At 44.2% G+C, this 27,662-nt stretch overlaps 1 long non-coding RNA gene across 6 annotated transcripts in view; it reads right to left on the reverse strand.

Annotated features, from left to right (window-relative positions):
- The window catches only part of LOC142070661 (uncharacterized), a 183,044-nt gene that overhangs the window by 49,922 nt on the left and 105,460 nt on the right, over window positions 1-27,662 (reverse strand). Inside the window, exon 1 of one of the 6 annotated variants that reach the window (XR_012666609.1) lies at window positions 598-757. The exons of the other annotated variants lie outside the window; for them this stretch is intronic. This is a non-coding gene — a long non-coding RNA (uncharacterized LOC142070661). Of the gene's footprint in view, window positions 1-597; window positions 758-27,662 lie in introns of those variants that run through there. 6 annotated transcript variants of the gene reach the window in all.

The raw sequence follows: 27,662 nt of genomic DNA on the forward strand, positions 1-27,662 counted from the left end.
TTTACTACTGTCATTTCCTCCACTGTAGCAACAGAGCCTGCTTCCGCGATTAACTCTTTGGGCTCAGAAACCCCAGGCTGCGTCTCTCCTTTAAACAGCAAAGCCAACGGGTTTTTGCCAGTTTACATCAGCTCAGGATCTGGCACCCTTTTTTTGAAATATCAGGCCAGAGGGTGATTCCCTGCAGCTCTGTGCTAACCTGGTGTGATGGTCCACAAGCAAAAAGACCCCGAGAAAACAATGCCGGTGAAAAGCGGTTTCATTTCTGACTTAGTGAAAGGTACAGAGTGGGTTTCTTTGTACATCTCTCTCCCCTAGCCTGCTGCTCATGACTGAGACAAGCAGTCTGGGTGCATTTGAAAACCCCTAATGGGGGCTCTGCTCTGCTGTGCCCTGAGTTACAGAGGTGTAAATCCGGAGGGGCCAAATTCTGATCTCATAGAGGCTGGTGTAAATCTGGAGTAACTTTACCTAAGTCGATGAAGTTACTTTGCATTTGGCTTGGTGTGAGAGCAGAATTTCACCCCTGGCCTGTAAACCAACAGCCAGATTCTCCCCTTACTCCAGTTCAGAATCAGTGTAACTCCATTGACTTACTTTTGATCAATTCCTCTCAGGGAGCCAGCTGCAAAAAATCAGTCTTCTAGCAAAGTACTGGCCTCAGCAGATCCTGGCTCGGGCTGCCTGATTGACTGCACTTCCTCATTGGTGAGGGGGAAAGCTAAGCTGCCACTTCAGCCAGCAGCAGCTAGAGCTTCCGGGCTGCTCAGTGTGCTTCATGCTGCTGCTGGACTTGATCTTGCTTCCTGTTCCTGCTCCACTTCCGGCCCTTTGCCATCCATAACACCGCTGGCTCGGACCCCTCTGCGGTGTTTCCTGACCATGGCTCTAGCTCACCCTTGGCTCTGGCCTTTGGCTTCTGAGCCCTGGCTCTGACCCTCTGCTCTGCTCTGCTCTCAGCTACGTTGCCGGGTGACCCATGGCCCTGATTCTTGACTCTGGCTCTGCTCCGATCTAACCGCTAGGCCTGGCTACCCCACTGGTTCTGACCATTAGACCTGAGTGCCCACATCTAGGTCTCAGAGGAACAGCCGTGTTAGTCTGTATTCGCAAAAAGAAAAGGAGTACTTGTGGCACCTTAGAGACTAACCAATTTATTTGAGCATGAGCTTTCGTGAGCTACAGCTCACTTCATCAGATGTATACCGTGGAAACTGCAGCAGACTTTATATACACACAGAGAATATGAAACAATACCTCCTCCCACCCCACTGTCCTGCTGGTAATAGCTTATCTAAAGTGATCAACAGGTGGGCCGGATCAACGGGGTGGAGGGTGAGAAAACCTGGATTTGTGCTGGAAATGGCCCACCTGATGATCACTTTAGATAAGCTATTACCAGCAGGACAGTGGGGTGGGAGGAGGTATTGTTTCATATTCTCTGTGTGTATATAAAGTCTGCTGCAGTTTCCACGGTATACATCTGATGAAGTGAGCTGTAGCTCACGAAAGCTCATGCTCAAATAAATTGGTTAGTCTTTAAGGTGCCACAAGTACTCCTTTTCTTTTCACATCTAGGTCATGATCCTGGTCCTTCAAACTGTACCATGCAGGTGGACCTGTAGAGCCCTGTTAACTTCAGTGCATTTGTCTACGTACTCCAGGTTGCAGGATCAGGCCACAGACAAAGGTAAGAAATGCAACCTTGCTTGCTGATAAGGGCCAAATTCTGCCTTCCTTCCTCAAAGTAATACCTCATTCCATGAGCAGAGCCACTGGCTTCATTTAGACTGGTTGCAGAATCAGGTACTACTCCAGGTGAATAATGATGGGAGAATCTGGTTGTATATTAACAGATGCTGGTGTAAATGATGAGCTCATAAGCAGGGAGTTGGAGCCAGTGAGTGGGTGACCTGAACAGAAAGTGGAAGGATTTTTAGACTACTGGAATTATATATTGTGACAGGAGCTGGGAGCAAGAGGCACTAGGAGCTGAGAGTGAGAAGGCGTACTGCTGGAGGACTGAGGAGTACAAGCATTATCAGACTCCAGAAGGAAGGTCCTATAGTGAGGATAAAGAAGGCGTTGGGAGAAGGCCATGGGGAAGTAGCCCAGGGAGTTGTAGCTGTTCCAGGAGGCACTCTAGACAGCTGCATTCCACAGGGCCCTGGGCTGGAACCCGGAATAGAGGGCGGGCCCGGGTTCCCCCCAAACCTCCCAACTCCTGATCAGACACAGGAGGAGTTGACCTGGACTGTGGGTTCCACCAGAGGGGAAGGTCTCTGGGCTGTTCCCTGACCCACATGGTGGATCAGCAGAGACTGCGGGGATTGTTCTCCTTTCTTTTTTCCCATGCTGGCCAGTGATGAGGTTAGCTGAGAGAATCACAGGTTTGAGCCACTAGCAAAAGTGGCCAAGCTAAGGGCTGCCGTGAATCTCTGAGGCAAGCAAATCTGTCAATAAGCACAGGACCCGCCAAGGCAGAGGAGGAACTTTGTCACAATATTTTTGGGAAATATGAAGTGTCCATGAGAGATGAGCTGCATCTCTACTGGACACAAGCAAAGAGGTGCTGACATGGGAAATTACCTGGACATTTCCCAACATTTCTTTAAATAGAGAGGACTTTTGAGGGAAATTCCTGAATCTTAGGGTAATGTGTTTACTGGCTATTGTCACAAAGGTTAGCAAGACACAATAAATCAAAGGAGATGTTTAAAATATATTTATAAAGCCGAATATCTTGTATTCATGTGATAAGGACCTATTTAACAGTGCAGTTCAGTGTTACACATGTCTGAGGAAAATAAAAGCAGATAAAGGGCATGGATGAACCAAACGAAATGGGTGCAGTGAAAAAGACACCAAGATACTTAGTTTACCAGGTTTACCAATATAGAAAGCCTGGGCATTACAGGGATTTTCCTACAAGGGGAATTTTCAGAAGCTCTTAGCTCCTGTTGAAGTCAATTGGAGTTTTTCCATTGGTTTCAAAGGGAGCAGAGTTAGGCTAATGCTAAGTACTTTTAACACTCCCATCCTAAATATGCAGCCATGTCACAGGACCCAAGTACAGCACGTTTGTCCCCTGTTCCACTTATAACATGGTTCCAGTTGGTGGAGGGAGGGACCCCAGCTGTTTTCAGTAAGGAGGCTAATGTGCTGGATGTGGCCCAGTGAGAGGCAGCCATTTGGTGAAGCCTGGGGGGGATCTGGCTGCAGAGAGTTGTATGAGCGGTGCCTTTCGTTTCGATCCATGGAGGCTTGTGGGACGCAAATGTCACATAAAGTCTGGGGCCTGACCTAATCTTAAATCACCAACCGAGCCCCATTTGAAGCCAAGTTTCTCCTGCTTTGAATAGAATTTTACACAATTTGGGGGCAGTTCCCATAGTAAAAAAGCCCCAGGTTCATTCATGATTAGGCCCAGGTTGGTGAAATGAGCCAACCCACTGATGGCCATAACAATGCCTTGTACTTCCATCCAGCATCTTACAGCACTTAGTGAATGCTAATAAAATGAGTCTCCCCACCCTTCTCGCCCTGTTGAGAAGACAAGTATTATTATGGATCCCCTTTTTAACAGACAGAACCGTAAGCAGAGGGAGATTGGGGCCAAGAGTTACAGAAGTGACTTTGGCCGCCTCCATTTTTTTGGCTGTTCAAAGACTTAAAAGCATGATTGTTGGAGTGAGAATGTTCAGCATTTTCTGTTAAGTCAGGCCCCCTGTTGGTCTCCGCACTATGCCAGAATCACTAGTTGCTTTAGGGAAAATTGTCCAACCATTGCAAAAGCATCTGCTGATATTGGTGCCCAGCTGGAGTCAGTGGTGTCCCAGCCAGAGGCCTGACTATTTGGCTACTGCACTGGACTGGAACTCAGGAGACCTGGGCTCTATTCCCAGCTTGGCCGCTGGCCGGCTTGGTGACCTTGGGCAAATCACTTCCCCTCTCTGCACCTCAGTTTGCCCATCTCTAAAAGGGGGATGATACTGACCTCCTTTGTGGAGAGCTTTGAGATCTACTGATGAAAGGTGCTGTGTAAGAGTTGGGTGTTATTGTTTACTAGAACTAATCCCTAGCAGAGCCAAGGGAGAGCTCCTGGCTTTAACCATTTCCTTTCCAGCCTTCAAACTTGTCTGACTTCTTAGTTTGAAGTCAGATGGATGTGGCTAGTGGCGGGATTTTGCTGCAAACATCTCATGCCGTTCTACAGCTTTAAAACTCTCCCCTCCCTTCCTTGCAGCTTCAATTTGCCTAGCACCTGCTCTATGCCCATCCTGACTATTTTGGTGTCAGAGCCCTCTCGATCGCACCTCTTGTCTGCTGAACACCCTGTTATCTCTCTCCTCATCATTACCTGCCTGCCTCTCTACAACCCCCATCTGACAATCCCTCTTTTCTCCCTTGTTTATGCTTCTTAATGTCATAAAATCATAGAATATCAGAGTTGGAAGGGACCTCAGGAGGTCATCTAGTCCAACCCCCTGCTCAAAGCAGGACCAATCCCCAATTTTTGCCCCAGATCCCTCAATGGTCCCCTCAAAGATTGAACTCACAACCCTGGGTTTAGCAGGTCAATGCTCAAACCACTGTGCTACCCTCCCCACCAGACTCACTGGAAGACAGCCACACTCCACAATGCACCACTTTCTGTCCTTCTCCTGCTGTTCCATTCTAATTCCCCTGGATATAACGGGCCAGATCTTCAGCTTGTGTACCTTGTCACAGCTCCAGCCAGGTCAATGGCACTAACCCAAGTCCCAGCACTTGAGGACCGGGCCTCACATGCCATATAAATAACTACATGACATAATTTTGAAACTACCTGCAAAAGGTCCATTGTGATATGTCGATAGGAGTGACACTCTATAAAATAACGTCTATGGACTGAAGATCCCATGTGCTGTAAATCAGAGCAGCTGCTCTGGTTTATCAATGGAGTGACGCTTATTTACACCAGCTGAGGATCTGGATCTGGCCATACTATTACTAATATGCCTTGACTGTTTTGCTTGTTCATGTTATTGGAGAACCAGCCGAGATGATAGAGAAGAAGCTGCATGTTCAGTAACGTCTCATCGTCCCTCCGGTTAACAATTCACAGTATCAGAAAGGTGAGCAGGAAATCAGGCACTTTCAAAATGCCAAACAACATCTGTTCCTCATTGAGGAGAATTACAGTGTCTTCTTCAGCCCCTTAACCCTTTAGCCCGCTTTATCTCCAGAAGGCTTTCAACGAATGACACTTGATATGGAAAGTGAATCTCTCATTCTGACCCCCTCCAAGAAGCAGTGGAGAGATTTATTCCAGCAACCCCCGCATTCCCCGAGACGCTCCAGCTGAAGGTCGTGTCAACTTTTCCATTGTAAACCCCTCTTTTCCAAGGGTGTCTTTCCTCCTGCCTGGAATCGGATAGACGAGGCCTCAGCTTGGAAACTATTTTGTTTCTGAGACCAGATTTGGACAGTTGCTCATTTCCGGTTTTTATAGAATCAAAGCGATGGTGAGGAAAGTTCTGCCAAGTTTTTCCCAGAGATTCAGAGTGTCTCAGTTATTAGGGTGTCCAGCGTGAGATGGCTGTCTTTCAGAAAGTGCTCGGCATCCACAAGGCAGGGCGGGAGCTCCCTGAGAATAGTGGGAGGCGGCGGGATAAGAGGGGGACTGAAGGGAGGTGCTGAGTCCCAGTGATGTGGGAGGGACTGGGGGGCTGGGACAATTTTTATAGTTGGGGAGCTGAGAGCCATTGAAACAAACTGTAAACCCTGGATAGAATTATATTGGGATCACCAAAGGTTCAGAAAAGGGCAACAAAAATGATTAGGGGTCTGGAATGGCTTCCATATGAGGAGAGATTAATAAGACTGGGACTTTTCAGCTTGGAAAAGAGACAACTAAGGTGGGGATATGACAGAGGTCTATAAAATCATGCCTGGTGTGGAGAAACTAAATAAGGAAGTGTTATTTACTCCTCATAACACAAGAACTAGGGGTTACCCAATGAAAATAATAGGCAGCAGGTTTAAAACAAACAAAAGGAAGTATTTTTTCACACAACGCACAGTCAACCTCTCGAACTCCTTGCCAGAGGATGTTGTGAAGGCCAAGACTATAGCAGGGTTCAAAAAAGAACTAGATAAGTTCATGGAGGATAGGTCCATCAATGGCTATTAACCAGGATGGGCAGAGATGGCGTCCTTAGCCTCTGTTGCCCAGCAGCTGGGAATGGGTGACAAGGGATGGATCACTTGATGATTATCTATTCTGTTCATTCCCTCTGAAGTTCCTGGCATTGGCCACTGTTGGAAAACAGGATGTAGGGCTAGATGGACCTTTGGTCTGACCCAGTATGGCCGTTCTTATGTTCTTATAATGGAATCCACCTCAAGCCAGGGGGTGTGGCTGCACCCCCAGCATCCCTAGTTCCAGCACCTATGAGAGTGGGAAGGAAACCAGCTGGCTCTAGGTTGGAACAGATGGTCCTGGGGTTCCTAACTATTTTTAGACCCATTTCAGCCACTCTGGGTCCTGCTGTCTGCTCTCCAGACCAATTCTTGGCCACACGATAGCTGCTCCGGCCCCTCTGGTTCTGACCCTCACCTCCACCCTGGGTGTGCACAAGTGTACATGGGGCAGAGCCCCCACAATATTTCCCTTACTGGAGCACTAGCTCTCCCTGCCCTCTCCCCCCCCCACCCCACCCCACCCCTCTTCTACCACCCCTGGGCACCTGACCTCCAGAGATCGGGTTCCTTCTAAGATGTTTCAGGCTGGACACCCAAATACTAAGGCACTATAGCCATTCTGGAAAATCTTAGCTCTTGTTTAGATAGATAGACAGATAGATCTTACCCAAGCAGACTAAAAATTCAGTTGACATTGACCTGGCCATTAGTCTGAAATATGGGACAGAATCTCAGGATTTCTGGGGGGAGGGACTTTAAACAAGACTCATCCTTTCATTTAGTAAAGTAGCCCCTGCCCATCCTGAATACGCTGAGTTGAAATAAAGAACAGAGGATTCTTTGCTGAGCCCAGCTGGGTCGGGTGTAAAAAGGGGGCAGCGTTCCTGCTCCTGGTGTGTGCTCCTCTTGTGTTCATGGAGTAATTCTAGCTGAGTCAGGAATTCCACACCCCTCCCTCCTCCACCCCTCTGTAGGCTGCACTTTACAAGCCACAAGATAGCCCCGAGTGCTCTCAGTCATTCAACAGGAACAAAAGCACTCATATAATAGGCCTAAATTCTGCGCTCAGTTGCAAGCACAGAATGAATGGGATTACACAAGGGAAAGTGAGAGCAGAATTTTGTCCCCTGTATTTTTTGCCAAGAGCTCACAGCGCTGTTTGGGGAGGGCTTGTCTGTAATACACTCTATGGTGGCGTGATTTCTAAAGTGCACGAATGTGTTGCACGTTAACTGGTCCCCTAGTGTCTTTCAGCCTAGCGCTGTTTCCACCGCCGGCTCCAGGCACCAGCGTTCCAAGCAGGTGCTCGGGGGGGCAGTTCCTCTGGCCACGGCAGCAATTCGGCGGCCGCTTCTCTGTTCCGCCAGCCACGGCCGCAAATGGGCAGCAGCTTCTCCCTTTTGCCGTCCGCAGCAGCAGGGTTTTTTCACTGCTTGGGCGGCAAAAACTAGAGCCGGCCCCGGTTGTTTCAAACAGCACGACATTAAAGCCCACCCGTAGAAGCTACACACGCCAGTTAATGTGCCACAATACCTTAAGGCCTGATCCAAAACCCAGTGAAGTTAATGGAAAAGACTCCTTCACTGGGCTTTGGATCAGGCTCTTAAACAATATGGCCTAACTGTAGAACCCTCTCTCAAATAATTAAGAACAGTGAGCAGCAGGAAACAGAGTCATAGATTATAAGGCCAGAAGGGACCAATAATCTGACCACCTGCATAAACAGGTCATGGAATAATTCCCGTTTGAACTAGAGCATATCTTTTAGAAACGTATTCAGAACCTCTGCCAAATGTTAAATGTTGGCAGCGTGGACTGGGGCAGCACAGATAGTAATGGAAATCAAGTTACATAATCAAAGCATATCAGGATAAAATCTGTTCCCAATCAAATCAGTGGAGATTTTTCCATCAGCATCAGTGTGACTAGCAGGATGTTCTCCATAATTATTAGTAAGGCATGAATCTGTTTGGACAACTCACCACTGCAAAAGCTGCATCAATGAGCTGGAGCAGAAGGGAAACGGATTCAGCAGGACAAAGGCATTATAACAAATAACAGCTCTCTGGAGAATAGTGATTCTGGTTCATGACAGCTTCCAAAGTTTGGACATTTGTTTTCGTTCCACATTGGAGCAAAACCGAAACCTTTTGAATGTTCTCATGAAATGGAATTGTGTCAAAATTGTTGTTTCCAAATCGAAAACATGAACTTTTTGACTTGGGTTTCTGTCTCTCTCTTTCTTTATCTGACCAGGGAGCCCTGGACCTCAACAAAATATTGTTGAAGCTCATATGTCTCAGAATGTTTTGGCATCAATGAAGAAATGGTATTAGATAGCAGGAACCCCCACGGATCTGTACTAAGACGTGTGCTGTTCAACGTCTTCTGGAAAAGAGAGTGAACAGTGAGGTAGCAAAATTTGCAGACTATACGAATAGTATATTATTCAAAATAGTTGAGTCCAAAGCTGTCTGAGAAGAGCTACAAAGAGATGTCACTATAGTGGGTAACAAAATGTCAGATGAAATTCAATGCTGATAAGTACAAAGTAATGCGCATTGGGAAAAACAATCCCAACTGTATGTACAAAATAAAGAGGCCTAAATTAGCTGTTGCCACTCAAATCTTGGAGTCATCATGGATCGTTCTCTGAAAAGATCTGCTTAATATACAGCAATAAAAATAAAAAACTAACAGAATGTTAGGAACCATTAGGAAAGTGATACATAATAAGACTGAAAATATCATAATGCCACAATATTAATCCATGGTACACCCACACCTTGAACACTGTGTGCAGTTCTGGTCACCCTATTTCAAAAAAGATATATTAGAATTGAAGAAAGAGAAGGGCAATAAACATGGTTAGGGGTATGGAACAGCTTCTGTGTGAGGAGAGACTGAAAAGACTGGGACTGTCCAGCTTGGAAAAGAGCTGATTAAGGGGGTATACAATAGAGGTCTATAAAATCATGAATGGTGTGGAGAAAGAGAATAGGGAAATGTTATTTACCCCTTCACATAACAAAAAAAAAATTACTTCTTCATACACTGTACAGTCAACCTGTGGAACTTGTGGCTGGGGATGCTGTGAAGGCCAAAAGTATAACTAGGTTTAAAAAAAATTAGATAGGTTCATAGAGGAGAGGTCCATCAATGGCTACACTTCAGTTAAAAACCTGAGGCGGGCCGATACCAGTTAGTCGGGCTCATGGGGCCCAAGCTGCGGGGCTGTTTAATTGCAGTGTAGACTTCCAGGCTTGGGCTGTAGTCCGAGCTCTGGGACTCTCCCACCACACAGGATCTTAGAGCCCAAGTTCGAGCCCTAATCAATCAGCTGATTTTCTAAAAAGCTAGAGTAATTTAGGAGTAGAATCATAGGACTGGAAGGAAGCTCTAGAGGTCATCTGCCATGAGTGCAGAGGACTGGACTAGGGCTAAGTATACATCCCTGACAGGTGTTTGTCTAACCTGCTCTTAAACATCTCCAACAATGGAGATTCCATAACCTCCCTGGGCAATTCATTCCAGTGCTTAACCACTCTGACAGAAATTTTTCCTAATGTTCAGCCTAAACTGCCCTTTCTGCAATTTGAGCCCATTGCTCCTTGTCCTATCTTCAGGCATTAAGGAGAATATTTTTTCTCCCTCCTCCTTGTAACAACCTTTTTTGCACTTGAAAACTGTTATGTCCCCCCCATTCTTCTCTTCTCCAGACTAAACAAGCCCATATTTTTCAGTCTTCCCTCATATGTCATGTTTTCTAGACCTTTAATCATTTTTGTTGCTTTTCTCTGGATTCTCTCTAATTTATCCATATCCTTCCTGAAATGTAGTGCTCGGAACTGGACACAGTACTCCAGTTGAGGCCTAATCATATTGGAGTCTTACTTACAACACTCCTGCTAATACATCCCAGAATGATATTTGCTTTTTTTGCAACAGTGTTACACTGTTGATTCATATTTAGCTTGTGATCCACTATAACCCCCAGATCTCTTTCCGCAGTACTCCTTCCTAGGCAGTCATTTCCCATTTTGTTTGTGTGCAACTGATTATTTCTTCCTAAGTGGAGTACTTTGCATTTGCCCTTATTGAATTTCATCCTAACCATTTCTCCAGTTTGTCCAGATCATTTTGAACATTGATCCTATCCTGCAAAGCACTTTCAACCCCTCCCAGCTTGGTATCGTCCACAAACTTTATACGTGTACTCTCTATGCCATTATCTAAATCATTGATGAAGATGTTGAACAGAACCAGATCTAGAACTGATCCCTGCAGGACCCCACTCAATATGCCTTTCCAGCTTGACTGTGAACCACTGATAACTACTCTCTGGGAATGGTTTTCCAACCCACCTTACAGTAGCTCCATCTAGGTCAGTAGTGGGCAACCTGCGACCCTTCACAGTAATAAACTTGCGGGCCGTGAGACAATTTGTTTACATTCACCATCTGCAGGCATGGCTGCCCGCAGCTCCCAGTGGCAGAGGCCACAGGGACGTGCTGGCCGGTGCTTCCCGCAGCTCTCATTGGCTAGGAACGGTGAACCACGGCCACTGGGAGCTGTGGGTGGCCATGACTGCGGACAGTCAATGTAAACAAACCGTCTTACGGCCCTCCGGTAGATTACCCTGATGGGCTGCATGCGGCCCGCAGGCTGCAGGTTGCCCACCACTGATCTAGGTTGTATTTCCCTAGTTTGTTTATGAGGAGGTTATGTGAAGCAGTATCAGCCTTACTAACATCAAGATATACCACATCTACTGCTTCCTCCCATCCACAAGCGTTACCTTCTCAAAGAAAGCTATTAGGTTGGTTTGAAATGATTTGTTTTTGACAAATCCATGCTGACTGTTACTTATCACCTTATTATCTTCAAGGTGTCTGCAAATTGATTGCTTAATTATTTGCTCTATTATCTTTCTAGGTACAGAAGTTAAGCTGACTGGTCTGTAATTCCCTGAGTTGTCCTTATTCCCCTTTTTCTAGATTGGCACTATATTTGCCCCTTTCCAGTCCTCTGCAATCTCTTTTTTTCTTGTATATGGTGTTGGGTATGTGGTAGGAGAGCAAGATCATCTGCGAAATCCAGGTCTTCAAGGGATGAGAAGAGTGTCCATTTAATGCCTCTTGGCATGTCTTCTGTTGTACGCTGCATTACCCAGTCGATGGCAATGTTGAAGAGGATTGCAGACATGACACACCCCTGATGTACTCTTGTTTTGACTTCAAAACTGAGCTAACTATGATCAACACTGCATGTAAAGTTGAAATAAAAGCTTTTGATTATGTTGATTATACGGAGAGGGATTCCATGTGCCCTCAGAATGCGCAATAGGCTGGTCCCGTGAATGCTATCAAAAGCCTTCTCAAAGTCTATGAAGTTTATGTGGAGTTGCCATTGACATTCTAAGCATTGTTCTATTATGTTTTGTAGAGTGAAGATCTGGTCTGTGCATCCACGCTCTTTCCGGAAACCGACTTGCTCTTTTCTGAAAATGCTATCAACTGTCTTTGATATACACTGGACTATGATCTTACACAATACTTTGCTTGGCACAGATAAAAGTGTGATACCATGCCAGTTATTACAATCATTGAGAGTTCCTTTCTTTGGTATCTTCACTATAACCCCACTGGTCCACTCATCTGGCACTTTTTCCCTTTTCCAGACTGATGTAAATAGAGGGGCCGGGATAGATGCTGCTAACTCAGGATTTACCTTGAACAATTCTGCATTCAAGTTATCCTGTATAAAAATTATATTCTATTATGGATCCTATTTATTTTTTTAAAATACATATTGGATTTTGGAACGTACGGACAATGTACGAAACAGGGAAGCTAGCTCAGGTCACAGCAGAGATGAGATGCTACAGCTTACACATCCTGGGTGTCAGCGAGAACAGAGAGCAAAATATATCATATTTATAATATAAATCCTATTATATTTATAAAATATAAAGAAGGGGAAATAAATCAAATAGATGGGCTACAGCCATTGAAAACAACAAGATTTTAAATGCAGTGAACATGACAGGAAGTCAAAGTGTGAATTTAGAAATGGTGAAGAGGCTGTGTTGCCTGTCAGGATTCTCGTTCCAGGAAGGATTTGAAACACCTCTGTTGTCTCTTGGGCATGGTTGAAGTTGACCTCACTTGTAGAGTCAGAGTTGGGCAATTTTGGGAAGTGGCAACTAAGGGGTTAAAAATATTCCCTCGTTCATTTTCCTCCCTGCTGTTTTCAGAGCAGGGCAGAGTGAGATCACTTGCAAAACTCCAAACACACCTGTTGTGCCTACACAAAAAACCCTGCATTCAACATCTGGGCATGCAACAAGCCCTTAGACACGAATGAATTAATCCTTCCTACAATGCCTCTATGAGTCAGCTACGTGTTGTTAGCCCCATTAACAGATGGGAAACTGCACCGAGAGGTTAAATAACTCACCCAGGACCACAGCGTGAATCCGGAGCTAACCCAAGATCAGGACCCAATCCTGACATGTGCTGAAGGAAATCAATGAGAGTAGAGGAGACTCAGGGCCAAATTTTTAAAAGTATTTAGGCACTTGAAGATGCAGATGGGTGCCATGGCTTTTGAAAATGTCACAAGGTTCCTTGCTGCATCTTTACACAGTTAAATGCCTTTAAAAATCGGGCCTCAGGACCTTGCAAGTGTTATTCAGCTCCTTGCCAGACAGGGTACTTGAAACTTAGGGGTTCCTCACTCTTAGTCCTTCAAGCCAGGCTAAAGGCAGCCAACCCAGACTGCTTGCACAGATGCTCTAGCCCTGTTCCCTTGGGCACAGCATCATGCTCCAGGTTTCTTTGTTTGTTTGTTTGGCCAACCAATTGTTCCCTTGTTTGCAAAGTGTGGCCCCAAGGCCTGATCCTGCGAGGCACAGAGGGGGCCTCCTCAGGTGAACATCACTCACAATGGAGCCAATAATACCTCTCATGGTCTCTAGTCAGAAGGCGCTCTAGCGGCTTGTCTACACTTCAAACGCAACCATGGCACAGCTACGCCACTGTAGCACTTCAGTGTTGATATTACCCAGGCTAACGAGAGGGATTCGCCCCTCAGCGTAGATAACCCACTTCCCCACGATGCACCAGCTAGGCTGATGGAAAATTTTTTCAACTGGCATAGCGCTGTCTAAGCAGGGTCAGCTTAACTACCCCACTCAGGGTGTAGTGGATTTTTCACACCCCTGACCAATGTAATTAAACCGACCTAATTTTCTAGTAGTAGACTAGGCTTAAGGCTCAGCATTAGGGGCCTGATTCAAAGCCGATGGAAAGCCTTCCACTGATTTCAAGGGGCTATAGATCAGGCCGTAAAGCCTTGAATAACTTGTTTAAAAGCATCGATCCCCAAAATGAATCAAGGATAGGGAGCTCTGCAAACACACAGCTGGCTACATTCCCAGCTCCCTCCTCCAAACCTTCAACCGGTGATTTCTGGTGGGGTGTTTTTTAATTTTATTACTATTTGATTTTATTGCAATTAATTTTAATTGCTTGTTTAATTGAATTGAAATGCCATGGAGATTAAATGTGCACATGATGGGGTGTAATTAACGCAATGGCATTGGCACAATCTGGCTGGAGTGGAGCAGAGGTTTGCGCACCCTGTCAGTGACTCACCCCTTTTCTTTTTTGCCTGCGCTCAGTGGCACGAGTCTGGAAGACCTATGCAGCGGGGGCTGGTTTTGCAAGAGGCACTGCCCAATGGCAGGCTGAGCTGAGTTTCCAGGTGGCATTGCTGAATCTTGCTTTGCTTTGGAGGGTTTAATTGTGCTACCTTGTTGAATTAGTGGTGGGCCCTGAGCTAATAAAATTACTAGCGAGGAAAACAGCCTTTGAATCAGGGGCGGTAAAATGAATCCATTCACATAAAGTTCCCTTTTGCAAGTGCATGTGAAGCTGTCTGATGCGTTCTGTCAAGCAATCATATTAGGATAGGGGCAAATTCAACCCATCCATTGTACCAGAAAAACAGCGAATGTTTTCACATCATCATTTTAAAAGCTGATTAAAGCGTTTTGATTTTCCTAACCCCGGGCCTTCTTATTAGCATGAGGGTGCATGGACCTCTCCAAGTTTAAACTCCCTTCCTCCCCCAAAGTGGTGTGTCTAATTGCAGTCTGTGTGAAAGGTGAGGGCGTGTTAGTCAAGACAATGAAATGTTCTTCATATTCAGGCACTCTGGAAAAAGCTCAAGGCTTTGTTTGTCCCTCACTGCTCCACCCTGACACTCCCTAGGAGCAACACAACGTGATCTGTGAGATAATCCCTCCAAGGGAGAAATAATAATAATAATAAAAATTTAAAAAAATCAACCACACACAGGGCAATTTTAGCATCTCTGTATATGGAAAGTGGGTCAGATTTGTGCAACCACAGATTTCTGTAGAGGTGCCAAGTTGCAGGACTGGATCCGATAAGATCTTTCAGATTTCAGCTGTTAAGATCAGGGAGACTCCCTTTTATAGACTTTATGGGACAGATGCAAATAGGTAAGTTGGGCCAGTTTCTTATCTCATTTATAGCCCTGCTAATCCACAGTAACTCTTCGATTTGGATGGAGTTAACTGGATTTACACTGACCAAGTGAGTGGGACATGCTAGCCAGAGTAGGAGTGTTTTACACTCACTTTGCACACAAGGAGCAGAGCAATGGAGAGGCAGGCCCCATGGCTGTGATTTTTAAGGGCCTAGTCCTGCAAGTTGCTGCCTGGTAATATGCATCCTCATCCCCCGGTCAGCTAACTGGGAATTGAGAGTGATCAGTATGTTGCTAGTTTGGGTGAGGTGGACTAAAGGAGGCAGAAACTCATAAAGAGGCTGATTCAAAGCCAGTGGAAGTCTTTGGGGAGACTTCTGCAGGTCTTGGATCAAGCCCCCTCTATTAGCACTAAGTCCATTATTTGAAAACCAGAGCTTTGAACTCCAGCCACATGCCATTGCAACAGGGGAAAGAGCAGTGAGGCATGTGAATCCATCCTGCCCACCACCAATTGTAATCTCGCTGCTGCTGTCAGCATAAATTGCAGGCAACTGTGACTCGGTCAATTGAGAGAGATTGCTTCATGTTTCCTTCTTATTTTTTACCCAGTGAAATAATATGAACTCAGGAGTATGCTGACAAAGTTACAAGGCAGGCAGAAATGCCCTCTAACTCCTCCAGACAACTCCCCTGCTTCCCAAAGAACCCAACCCAGGGTGTTGCAGGGCACTTCAAAGGATTGTGCTGCCATATAAACAGCGACAAATTATAGATTAAGAAAAAGCCTATTGGTGTGACAGATGCAGTCCTCACCGCCAAATGGATTCATCTGTCATTGGTACATGATTGCTCCCTTTCCGTTAAAAGTCCCCTAAGAAAAATGTAAATCCTATGTAAATCCTTTGTTATCACCCGACAATGTGTGCGTCACAAGCTGTATTGGTTAGTACACAGGTCCAGTTGTCTCCAGTCTGCGCAACTCCTCTTTCAAATTTCAAGGTCTTAGCATTTCAGGAGCGAGGGGGCAGGAGCAATTGAAAGCCCCCTGGGACAGGTTGTGTGAGGAAAGGCGCTGGAGGGGGAGAAGGAGCCAGAATCTCTCTAATGAGGAGCTGGTTTTACTGCTTGAAATCATACCAGCTTCAGTTTGAAGTAAGTTCACTCCAGGTTCACAAATACTTTGTCATTAACAGAGCGTGCATGGAGTCATTATAACATACCGGTAGCTCCCATAAATGCGGACATTCTTAGGGTACATACCTATTGCATATTTTTGAAATATGTACAGCACTTGTATGTTAGAGACATTATTTGGTAGCGTACTGCACTTATTCCTAACTCCTTTACATCGTGAATATCAAAGCACTTTTAGAAGTATCCCTTAAGCCCTGCAAAACACTCCAGTCTAAGGGCCTGATCCTGAGAGGTGCTTTGCATCTGCAGTTCTCTTGGGCTTCAGGACCTCTCACAGGTGCTCAGCATCTCTCAGGATGAGGGTTAGACCAATAACTCATTTTACAGATGAGTAAACTGAGGCACAAATCAGCTATATTTGTTTAATTGTTAGATGGCTTGCCCAAGGATTCACAGCAGCATGTTTGTGGCAGGCAGAGATGGAAATAGAACCCAGGAGTCCTGATTGCCAGACCTGGGTTCTACCCACTGGATTTGCCGTCAAAATTGCAATAAAAATCAACAACCTTTACTTTCTCTTTGTGGTTTATATCCCTGTAGGCTGATTATAGTAAGCAAGAATCAATTCTTGTTCTCCTCTCTTGTGTAGGAGGTACAGTGCTTAGAAGTATATATGCTGGGTATGGTTGGCTTGCCTACTGGATGATAAACCAAAGATGGCTGAATAAAATAAAGACAGTGTTCACCGCCAGGCCAACTCTTCCTTGTTTCCTTCTTCTATCCAGTATGCTTTGCATTCATCTTTTTCAGCTTAGTAATCAGGCTTTGTGATTAGAGATGGGCAGAGATATGGCTGAATGGAGAGTGAGACACTGCACAACAGCCAGGAGCGGAAAAGAGAATTTATTTCACCAAGTTTAGGAAGATTATGTAAGGGTGGAGTAAAGCTGAGCCACAAGGGACTTGTGTTAAATTACCCTCAGCTCAGGAAATTCAATAGTCTATTCCATTCTTCACCCTTGAGTGTCCTATTCATACCACATAAGCACAGGATTTATGAGCAGAAAATTTTCAATGGAGATTTTATTGGTCAGATGTGGCAGCCCTTATTCACATGAATAGTCATTGACTTCAGCAAGGCTAATCACACGCTGCAGGACTGAGACCTTCTTGATGGAAAGATTTTTTTAAAAAACAGTTTTTATTGAGCACTGTACAAAGTACCTGTCTGGTTGTCCCAACCAGAACCAGGCACACAAGTTCAGAAGTACACAGCCATGGTCAGCCATGGCTCATAAAGCTATGTAATCTTTTCTAACATCAGGAACAATTCAAGAGAAGGGTAAAGGTTGACTTCATCTTTAATCCAAAGTGGTTTCACCCATCCCTAGCCAAGGCAAGCTCTATTCTGTTTAAGTTGGTGCTTGAAAGCAATTGTTCATTTGAAAGCAGTATTGGCTTCTATCACTTTCAGCTGGCATAGTAGGGACTGTAAAACGTGGCCCAAATTCTACCCTGAATGCTCTGATGTGGCTCAAGCTCAAGGCGATGGGAGCTACATAGCTGTATCCGAGGGCAAAAGTCAGCTCCATGAAGAGAAAGTTTGTAATAAAATTAACCTAGCTAAAATCTATCACCCAGACATCATATGGGTACTTCCGGTGCTCGCTCTACCCTTTGAAAAAATATTTCTTTCTGCAGAAATTTTCCAACCTGCCTAAAATATTTGGATTCTCAGCTGCCATCCAAAATAATAGGAAATAGGGCCAAGATCCTCAAAGGTATTTAGGCACCTAATGCCTTTGAGGGCCTTGGTGGTGTTAAAGTCCCCTGGGCTTTGAAATCTCAGCCTTAATTTTTGGCTAACCAGTTACAATGACATAATGCTGTATGGAGATCTAGACACACATAGATCATGGGAAACCAGCTATTCACTTGGGCCCAGGTTCTACTCTCAGCTATGTGCACGTAACTGCTGCTCAAGCCAATGGCAGTTGCACGCAGAGCATATACCATTGAAAACCCGGCACATGCTAACACTGCAGCAGAGCAGTACTCGAGACGCCATGCTTTCCTCCTAGCCCTAGGTCAGGAAAGAGCGCCAATCCCTCTGCTATCGCTGGGTGCCATCACTAGGTAAATGATGAATTTTTTGAAAGAACTGCATCTGAAGGAAAAATATTGACCCTTTGTGTTAGCTGGCTAATTCCACCAAGGGCTTCTGTATTCCAGTTTGCCTGGAGCAGTGAAAGACGCCAACCCCTGACTCTTTATATTGTCCTCCTGCCTCCCCAATTGACCCCTATTGTTTTGCCATACTCGGGTGTCTCACATATGGCCAAGGTAAGTTGTGAACTGTTAGCCTGGGTTCCTACCTGAGAGTCGGTGTGAAGGTGCTTTAGAAAACCCCACTAGGTGTGTATCTGCATCTTTAGGTGCCTAAATACACTTAACAATCTGATCCAAAGTGGCTTACCCAAGGTTATACAGGAAATCTGGGGCAGAGCAGGGAACTAAACACAGGTTGCCCAAGTCCAAGGCTAGTCGCCTAACCACCGGACCATCCGTCCTTTCTCACCTGATGCCTTCTCAGCAACTGGAGACGTAGGGGTAGCCCCAGCCATGCGGCTGCCAGATACCTCTAAGTTACCCCCCTACCTAATGGAAATCCAGGCCAGTGGAGGATGGGAGCAGCAGACTGGAGACCTGACGCTTCTCCTGTGCTGTGAGGGAGGTGAGGCAGGTGGTGTAAGACCCAGACCCAACTCAGTTGCGAAAGCAAGTAGTTCTCCTTTTCATTTCTGTCAGCCTCGTTGTCCCAGATGGGCCCCAGCCAAGGCCTCAATCCTTCCTGAGTGCTCCTATAGCTCCCTTTGTGGCTCTGCTGCTACAGAAAACTAGGGGAACAAGGAAGGGGGATCCAGGCCCACTCACTCCATCAGGGCCCAACCCAGGGCCTTAGGGGTTTCTCAAAGTGTCCAGACCAGTTATTGTTACATTTTCCCCGGGTCACTTCCTACCAGACTGGAGCTCTTCTATTTGGGGCATGGCCAGTGGCTTACAAGCCTCCCCTGGTCTGCTAAGGCCCCATTCAAAGCAGCCTCTTTTAGGGCTTGCCGCTTCCCACGGTGGGGGTGGGGCAGGAGGGAATCCAGATCCCCGCTGCTAGAGAAGCCTTAACAAAGCTGTAACCACTCCTATCCCAGCTCCCAGGATCAACCTTGCTCCCCGGTACAGCCCACATCACCTTCCCTCTCTTTTCCTGGGCTGCCAGTGTCCTTTTAAACTATTCCTCCACCTGAAGCATGCCCTGCACCTGCTGAGGGGTGGGGGCCCCCCCAGCCTCGTATTTCGCTCCTCCTTGCCCTGTTTCAGTGTGGGGGTCTGTAAACCCCATCACAAACTCTTATGTACCACCTTTAATGGCAGTGATTGAAAGTCCCAATACTCTGCATCTGCAGGTAGGGAGTTCACATGTGCAACCATAACGGTAACATACTTTTGTAATGACAACATTTGAAATGTCCTAATGAAGCCTCTGGCCATGTTATTCCTCCACTAGACATTTAGGCACTGATAAGATAGCAAGGCTAGTCTCTTGCGACATCCCATCAATGGTACAACATGCCCAGACAACTCCTGGCCCAAAAGCTGGAACTTGCATTGACCATTCCTGCATTTGCAGGGCTCTTTGCCTCGCTTTTGGAAATGAAACAGGTCTCGCCGGGCCCTTCAAAGTCCTCGCTGTATAATTTAGAAAACTCTCCTAGTCACATTTTCCCCCCGCCCTCGCATCCCAATATTTGAATCTATCACCGCTCATCTTGTAAATTTAAATATTTCTGCATGACACTCTCACACACGGGGGGGGGGTGAGGGGGGGAGAAAAAACACACACACACACACAAAACCTTTCTCAGAGTAACAGAACTACAGAGCTTTTCAAACTTCCTGTTTCATAGCCCTGATAGAAAAAGTACACCGAGTTCCCATGAAGCACCCTCCTGACATTTCCAGACTTATTAGCCATTTTTCACACTGACTTCAATCAACCTCTTTAATCCTCCCTGGAAAGAGCATTTTTAATTCACCGATTGGCTGATAAGCTTGAAGCCAAAAAAATGATTTACACGTAGATGAATTGTGCTTACAAGATGGAACTTGGAGCATTAGAAGCGGATCTGAATTTCCTATCTGTCATTTTATTTGCCACATTCATTTTTGCTCTGCCATTACCCTTGCTGATTATGATCTTTCAGCGCTATTGGGCTCCTGCTTCCACAGTTTTTAATCTGCCTTTAATCCCATAGATTTTAAATATTCCCCGGCACCGAGAGACTGGAGGCAATTAACTGCCCTTCTGATGCTCTCCTTATCAGTTGCCTCCTTGTATCTCTCAGAAGCAGCCTCAAGACACTTCCAGGCTGACAAATACTACCAGCATTTCTGATGAAGCAGCCGCAGCAAATGCAATGTGAAGTCCAGCTGTGTAACCTGCCTCTAAAAAAATCTAGTCGTTCGAAACTAACTAAATAAATGCAGCGCAGGTCCCTGAATTGCTGTTGCATTTTAACTCAGCCTGAACTGCAACAAACAGATCCCCCCCGCATGGTTTTAGACAGTTGCGGGTCGTTTTGAAGGGTATTTTCAGTCTATTCCCATCCGATTGCTTTGTCAAGTAGAAACAATATGGCTGGGGTCCTAGACCCATCGGGGCATTTATGCTGCCCCCGTGAATGGTTTCCTGGAATGCAATGGAATCTTTGGATCTGGATGGTATGTCCATTTTTCTACATGTCTAAGTGATTTCCATTCATACTTGAACTAGTTTAGACTGTGCAAACTCAACTCTGTCCAAGCTCTGATAGTAAAAATGAAGAATCAAATCAGTATAACACAGCTCATCAAAGGGAGATGTTTTCCATGGAAGATCATCTGTTTATTGGCTCGCAAATACATTTACATAACCCGCCAGGACTGCTTTTTGCTCAACCAGGCCACATGCCCTTAGCTGGGGGGATGTATTGAACTAAATTCCAAAGATTCAATTTTTCCACTCCCTTGCGTTTTGTGTAGTCATTTACACCTGTGCAAAATAAATGCACAGGTGTAAGTGGCCACACACACTGCAAAGCAGTAGAGAATCCATCCCTGTACCTGTCTCTGATGCAGTAACATGTACAGTCAGCTTTAGCGTTAAGACTTTGATCAAAGCAATTCTCTACATGATTCATAAAATTCACTTTATTACTATTCTAGGCTCTGAAAGTGTTACACAGGGGGACAAGTTCACACTCGTTAATGATCCCAGTCTTAGCCTGTTCCCAAGGATAGTTGTGGGGAAGTCCTACTCTTCCATTTAAAAAAATATGGAAGGGCTGTATACATCAGATTTCAAATAGACGTAGAGGCTCAGATCCTCAGCTGGTGTAACTCCACGGACTTTAATGGAGGTAGACTGATTTGCACTAGCTGACTAACTCAATAGATATCAATGAAGCTCTGTCCATTCATCCTGGATGAGTACTTCCACTGAGTTCAACAGAGCTATGCACATTTACACCAGCTGAGGATCTGGCTCCGAAAGTTTATTTATTGGTTTGTGTTACAACATTATGCATTCCGTTCTAGCCACTTTGCTATATTATGCCCATTTCTGTGACAAGTGAGCACCTGGTTGACGTTAGTGGGGAAGAAAAAAATCTGTTTGATGTGTCTGTCAAAACAGAGTGGTAAAATTTTGGAGGACGTACTAGTGTCTCCCAGTGTTCCACTGGATCTATCGCTCCATTCCAAAGGGAATGCCATCAGAGTGCAATTAACATATTTGCATTGTTATCAGGCAACAATTTATAGCTTGCAGTCTTCAGGGGAGGTAGAGTAGAGGGAGCAACCGGGTAAGCTTTCCTGTCTTCATGCTTCAGTCTGAAATGATTATCTCTAAGGGTAAAGAGCACTGCTCAATCTGTTTGTTCAGTCAGTCCTTGTCTCTCTGCAAAGAAGTCCGAATGTGGTGGCAGTTTTGGAACATGTGTCACCTAGGAATTAGACTGAGACCACACATTTATTTCCCAGGCATCATCAAAAAAGGGGTAACAGAAGGAAATAACTTTGGGGCACTGCTGGACTAAAGGTTAAATTTACAAGTATCCTATTATAAAGCCCTTCACTTCCTAGGCTGTTTTTCATTCCGGATTTGTCCCCAGTTGGAGTGAAGAAAGCCACCAAACTGCCGTCTAAGGGCCTGATCCACATTCCATTGAAGTCAGTGGAAAGACTTCCATCGATTTCAATGCTGCTGGAGCGTGCTGTATACGGGGGAAGTGTGAGGTCTCACATTGACTTAGACTGTTCTTTATTCCATCTTCAGCCAAGCTGTGCATATTTACAGATGGGATGAAACAAATGGAATAATTGTTCTTCTTTCGTATAAATTTGTACAGTGCCCAACACAATGATTGGGGCATTGAATACTAATGTAATAAATAATTCATAGATTCCAAGGTCAGAAGGAACCACTGTGATCATCTTGTCTCCCCTCCTGTATACCACAGGCCATGGAATTTCTCCCAAACGATTCCCAGAGCCTCTCTTTTACAGAAACACCCAATCCTGATTTAAAAATCCACCACAACCCTTGGTAAGTTGTTCTACTGGTTAGTAACCTTCACCATTAAAAATGGACACCTTATTTCCCATCCGATTTGTCTAGCTTCAACTTCCAGCCACTGGATGTTATAATAAATAACCATAATCAGAAGAAGAAGAATTAATATAATGAATCGCAACGCATATTCAACCGGTTCATTTTATATAGGTGGTGATAGGCATCACTTTCTGTAGTAGAAAGTAATGGTAACTTGGATTAATTAGTGTTACTAAAATATTGTATATTGTATTTAGTGCCTTGTGATCGCAAATGTACCCACAACACTTTACAAACTAATATACAAACTATTCATATGGGTCCTTTGATCCACCACTGAAGAGCAGCCACCTCTGGGATGAAATACAATTTAGGGCAGTTTCCCAGTCGTTTTAAAATGATACCAAAATCATTTTAAAACGATAAGGGAGACTTTTAAGTAATCAAAACAGAATTGCTTTCAGTCATCATGTACATTGAATTCACACCACAGCAGATGTGTTGTGCAGAAATGGGTCATTTTTCACAGGGAGGCAATTATATGTTACAAGTTTTTTATTTCTCTATCCTTTTTGTTAATGAAACATAAGTAAGTACGCTGAGAACCCAGCAAAATAGCAAATGGCGGTAGTGTCAAATGGAGCGGAGTAAGAAACTTTGTTATATAATGTGAAGAACCTGTGGTAACCATGCTCAGTGTGTGTTGTTTGCTGTGACTTACAGCTTTGCTTAAGCATTTTAAAGATTCTTGCAGGTCTTTTTCAAGCTGCCAGCTCTAGCCTAGGAATTATGGTAATGTGCCACTTCTGAGCCCTCGGCAGGATTTGCAACAGAGAAATCACATCAGCCTATGCTGATTAACAATTCCATTCCATCCAGAGATTTATATAAAAAAACTATCTTACATTTTGCTTTTTAATAAGAACGATCACTATCTCAAATTGAGTCCCAGCAAATTTTAATAAAGGCCCAAGGTTGAGTGGCATTTTGCATGCTGATTTAGCTGTGATTGCTTGCTTTTGATGAGCACCAGCCTGGCATGTATAGCTTTCCTCAGAGCAGGTTTAAAGACCAGTAGTAAGGAAAAGGATAAAAATAAAAACTTCCAACTGCAATTCGAGGTCTTTTCTCTCTGTGATTGATTACTGAATAAATACCTACACATCTCTTCACATTCAGCCCACAAGTAAAATTCCCTACAGCAAAACAGCTGTTTTTAATAGCTTTTAATATACTCTCCTGTCAAACTATGTTAAGTTTGACGGCTACAATTATTTAAAAAAAGATATGATCGATCTATTTATCTATCTATCTTCATGACATCTCATCAATTTAACTAATCTGCTTTCATTCTGGGAATAATGTATTTACAGAAGGGATTCTGTTTTGCAAATTCTTTTGTATTGTGTTGGATAGTACCATTAGTGTTCTGAACCACAGTGGCACATAAGTATGACAAGCTTCCAGATCTCTGTCGTGAGACAGAGACTGTCTCCATCACTGGGATGGTAAAGAGAGGAACAAATAGACAAAGTATTAGCTCTTGAATGCAACACTCTTTGTGTCTGGGGCAAAAATACTCATTAGAAATATGTACAGGGGACGAAAATGATCTTCTCTGAAGTTATGGGGGCGGGAAATGGAGGTTGGCAAAATAGTTTAAGCAAAGCTGGCTCTGTCTGTGTGCGTGTGTATGTGTGGCTTACAAAAAACAGCAACACCCAAAAGTCATCAAGAAAAGAATTCCATTTGTTTTGATTTAGCTTTCCTGCTTCTTCTGTGTCATCACTTTCAATATATGCATTTCAACTTTGCTCATAAAAAATTAACCCCTTCTTGCTCCAGCTGAGGTCACAATGGAGGCAAGAAAGCCCTTTCACATATTTAACCATCAGTCATTAGAAATACTGATCCTCCCCTGCAGTAGCTAGCGCAATGTTCATGAAATAGCAACTAATTCACACAGTTTCCTTTGCCTCCTTCCCTTTGTGGTACTGCAAATGCTCATTTAAAGAAACAGTGTGCAAAAGATGCATTAATGTATGGGAAGGTTATTTACATCTTCCAACATGGGAATTACAGAATTGGAGGCGTCTGAGCTAGAAATGATTCTGTCTTCCATTAATAGAGAAAGGATCTTGTTTTTCAGAGACATTCTGAATATTGCCCTGATTGCCAGTGTGGGACACTATTTTTAAACAAATATTGGTGTTTAATAAATAGCAATTTACAACAAAAAGAAGCAACAACAACAAAATGTGGAATTCCCAATACGTAAGTCAGCCTTCACCCTGACTATTCTACCTGTATGTTACAGTCGCTTCTCCCACTCTTTATTTGGTTTGCGTCAGTCAGGTTGTAAAGTTCTTGGGGCAAGGACTGTGTCTTCTCCCGTGTTTGGAAGAGCCTACTGCATTGTGGATCATTTAGGCTCCGGTTCAGCAAAGCATTTGCGCATGTGCTTAAACCCGTCCCTACTGCACAAAGCACTTCTTAAGCCCATGTATCACTTGTAGTTAGTGAGACTTAAGCATGTGCCTACAGTTACACTTTGCGCTTAAGTGCTTTGCTGAATTGGAGTGGGCTGCTGAATCGGGGTCTTATGGTGCAGACAAAACCTCCTCAGCAGCTGGTCCAAGGTGGTGGGACCCACAGTACCTCCTCCAACATCATCCATTTCTGTTCCTGGGGCCAGGTGCATTACTCCAAACTTGCCTCCACAAATAGAAGTATATAGGACTTTTCATCCAGCTAAGTATTTAAGCACATGCTTGACACTAAGGACATGAACAATCCCATCCTTAAGCTTATGCTCAATTAAATGTGTTAGTCTCTAAGGTGCCACAAGGACTCCTCGTTGTTTTTGCTGATACAGACTAACACGGCTACCACTATGAAAACCATCCTTAAAGCGGATCACGTGCTGGATCAGGTGTTGATGAGAAGAAATTAAATTCAGACGCAATTTTCCCATCCAAAGACAGAAGAGGAATAGAGGGGGCACAAAACAATACTGATACCAGTCTCCACCCTTTGATGTATCTTTGGAAGGTACTCAGAAACAATGGTGATGAGGGCAGTACTGGTTGGATTCTGCATGGTGCTGGGCAGATCAGTTATTCATGGTGCTGTGTGAATAACTGATTTTTCAGTTTCCTGGTAGCAAAAGTTCAAGTTCGCTCTGAACTGATGGTGAAGTTTGGGGGAATTTTTAATGAATTAAAGAAGTTAGAGAAAGTGTGCTTTGGCCCCTCACACCAAATTGTCCAGTGGCTAGAGCACTCACCTGGGATGTGGGAAATCTGGATTCAGGTGTCTGCTCCAGAGTGGGGATTCAAACCTCTGCCTCCCCCACCCCAGATGAGTGCCCTAAACAGGGGATGACTGGCTTGAAGTGGGGGGAGGGGGAGATTCTCCTCAGTTTTGTGAATGACGTCTAAATCCCCTTGTGAATCTAGCCCCAAAATGGAACCGTTTCATTCTGGAAATGCTGAAACAGTTTGTTTCGGCATCTCTGAAATGTCGTGGGCTTTTTGTTTTGACTGAAACAATTTGCCAAAATAGACCCAGATTCACCAAATGTTTCAGTTGGCCCAAATCTGCATTTTTGGGTGAAAAAAGTTTCACCCCAAAAAATTCACCCAGCTCTGGTGCTGAGTACTCTGGCTGCAATCCAGCAAAGCAATTAAGCATGTGCCTGATTTCAGCTGGACTATTTACAAGCTTAAAGTTCATCTGGAGTTTACGTGCATTGCTGGATTGCCGGGATGCTCAGCACCTTGCAGGATCAAGCCTTATTGGAACATATATAGAATGGGACAGAACCGAACAGAGGTATTACTGCAATAGAAATGCAAGTACTCCTGCACACTGATGTTGGTGCTGATAATATTATTAATTATAATAATAACTTCTGATAAATCCTGGATGATTGCATAGTAAAAGGTGGAAAAATGTCCCTAAATATGCATAAATACATAGGTATGAAATGAATTGATATCCTTTTCTTCATTCAAGGGGAAAATCTCTTCCGATATCACTGCATCATCCCGTCTCACTGCAGTAATGTGCCATGTGAGAATAAGACACCACTTTCCGTTTCTTGCCTTTTGAAGTTAATTTGCAATCCTAATAGTAAATCACAGTTGTGTAATCTTGCTGATACATTACAGGGCAATGAAAATTTAATTTTTAATAAGATCTCTACTTGAAAAAAATATTTTTTTAAAAAAAAATTAGAAAGCCATATTCAATCAAAACTGGGTCTTCTGCATGTGATGGCTAAGTTTAGAATGAAAAGCAACATCAAAGAAATGTCTTTTAGTATAATTTCAAATAGCACATGCCACCTTGGAAGGGAATTCTGGAACATTTCTGTAAAATCTAGAAAATGCAGTTGAAGCCTAAGGAAATCTAAATAATAAGCAAGATATAACGTTTTATAGTGAGAGAACACATATATGCCACTGAACATTGCATCTGATCCTCACTAGATGTGAGTAAAGATTACGCAGATGAGTAAGATTTTCCAGGTTATGCCCATAACACACACCTGGGGTGCTTATTAATTATCTGGTTGGAAACATTAACTCCTTCATCTCCAAACAGTGGCATCAAGGTTGGAATGTACTGTGGGGATTAGAAGATAGTGAAGCCCCAGTCGCCAAAAAACGTAAGCACATGCTTAAAATTGGCACACCTAGATAAATCTTTGCAGCACGGGGGCTTCAGCAAGTGCACTTCAAAAGTGTTGTGTACGATTTCTATGTTAAGGGCCAAATTTTGAAAACCACGTGCTCCCATTTTTCTGTCTATCTACATGTTTACATGGCATTCACCCAATAGTATTTTGCACGTCTTTATTTTGCACGACTCTATATCTTGTATATGCAATTTTAGTGCACTCGGAACGATATATTATAAATTGGCACAGTCACATGCAAACAGATCATTGTCTATGCAGAGACATACAATTGTGTAAGGCACACGTCACACAGAATTACGTGTTTTACACGGACATTTTGCAAGGGCTACCCAGAGCATTTTGTTCATGCAATACCCATTTGTGTTCATGGGCATTTTTTTTTGTACTCACAAGCTGCCTGCCTTTGACAGTTTGATTCAAAAGCCCATTAAAGTCAGTAATTGACTTCGAAGAGCTTTGGATCAGACTCAA

The sequence above is a fragment of the Caretta caretta genome, chromosome 1 (assembly GCF_965140235.1).
Source record: "Caretta caretta isolate rCarCar2 chromosome 1, rCarCar1.hap1, whole genome shotgun sequence".
NCBI lineage: Eukaryota > Metazoa > Chordata > Testudines > Cheloniidae > Caretta > Caretta caretta.